Source organism: Chrysochloris asiatica, unplaced genomic scaffold (assembly GCF_000296735.1).
Source record: "Chrysochloris asiatica unplaced genomic scaffold, ChrAsi1.0 scaffold00089, whole genome shotgun sequence".
Lineage (NCBI taxonomy): Eukaryota > Metazoa > Chordata > Mammalia > Afrosoricida > Chrysochloridae > Chrysochloris > Chrysochloris asiatica.
In genome coordinates, this window is record NW_006408607.1 from 1,771,211 (window position 1) to 1,772,852 (window position 1,642).

Genomic DNA, 1,642 nt, shown 5'->3' on the forward strand with positions numbered 1-1,642 from the left:
AAAATGTAGTGTTATACAATTTAAAATATTTATTTGTATCTGTCACTGTACCAGACATCATGCTCTAAACAAAAGTAATGTAGAAATCAGAACAAACTCTTTTATCCTGGGTATTACCTGGGTTCCTTTAGGGTACATCAGCTCCTCTTTTGACAGTTGATTGTGCTGTAGGAGCTTATGAGTTGCTCTAATGCTGGAAGCTATGCCACGAGTATTTTATGCATAGTTGACAGGTATCAACAGAGCTTCTAGGCTAAAGTAGACTAGGAAATAAGGTCTTGTGAGCTGCTTGTAAAAATTAGCCAGTAAAAAACTTACAGATCTTAACAGAATACTATTTGATAGAGTGATGGAATATGAGCCACCTAGGTTGCAAGACAATCAAAATACACAAAGGCCACAAAAATGGAAATACCAATGATTATGAAGACACTAAAGGAACAGGTAGTGTTTCATTCTGTTGCACATGGGGATGCCATGATTAAAGCTGACTCAATTGCAATTCACAGCATTAGGCAAGTCCCATAAGTGCTCTTACATTTCTGATGTACAACAGAGATAAGGAAAACTATTATTTTCCTATCTTGTGTATTTGTTGTAAATATTTATTAAAATGATGTCAAATGTAATACAGTGAGCATGAAAAATCATCACTGAATATGTACAATGAGTAGATGATGTACATGATATTTTCACATACTCTATCATTTTATCCGAATGCTAGTCACGTAACATAGACATTATCCTCACTTTTAAAGCAATGAAACTCACCTGTCAAAAGTTAAGCAGTTGTCCAAATGTAAATTAGGCACTTAGCAAATATTTTATGAATCCATTGATGAACTACTCACTAGTCCTTTCCTTTGGCATTCTTCATATTTAATTATTTACATTGAGAAAAATCTTGCGGGTGTAAAATAGTCTGTGTGGAGGAGGATCTATGCTAACTAGAAAAAATCTGTATTATAAAATATTGGTGACTATAAATGTATCCCAAGTTCCTACCAACTTTTGAGTTCATTTTCTTAGGTTAATTTCATGGTATACAAAGACATAAAGAGTGGAGTCAAACTGAATTTTAAATATCACTTAAGAATGTTTAGTGTTTATTCATTCTTAGTAAATATTTATGGACACTTAGTCTGGTTCAGGTACTTGTTAAACCAGTAGCCGTCAGACACATGATGACCCCATGCATATCAGAGAGTGCTGTGCTTCATAGTGTTTTCAGTGGCTGAAATTTTGGTAATAGATTATGAAGACTTTCTTCTGAGGTACTTCTGGGTGAACTCAAACCTCCAAGGGACTCCAGATACTTTCTAGGTAGTAGTAATTCAGTGGAGAACAATGTAAGATAATCATTCCTATAAAGGGTTTCTTGTTGTTGTTGTTGTTGTCAGGTGCCATTGAGTCGGAACCGAATCATAGCGACCCCATGCACAGCAGAACGAAACAATGTCCAATCCTGGGCCAACCTCACTATCGCTGCCACACTTGAGTCCATCAATGACGCCACCTGGCTGATCCATCTCGTTGGGTTTCTAGAACTGGAGAAATGAATATTACTCAAATAATTTGTCAAAATCCTGAAAACTTGCCACTGTGATAAGCATGACACTGCTGTGAGAGCGAATAATAAAAG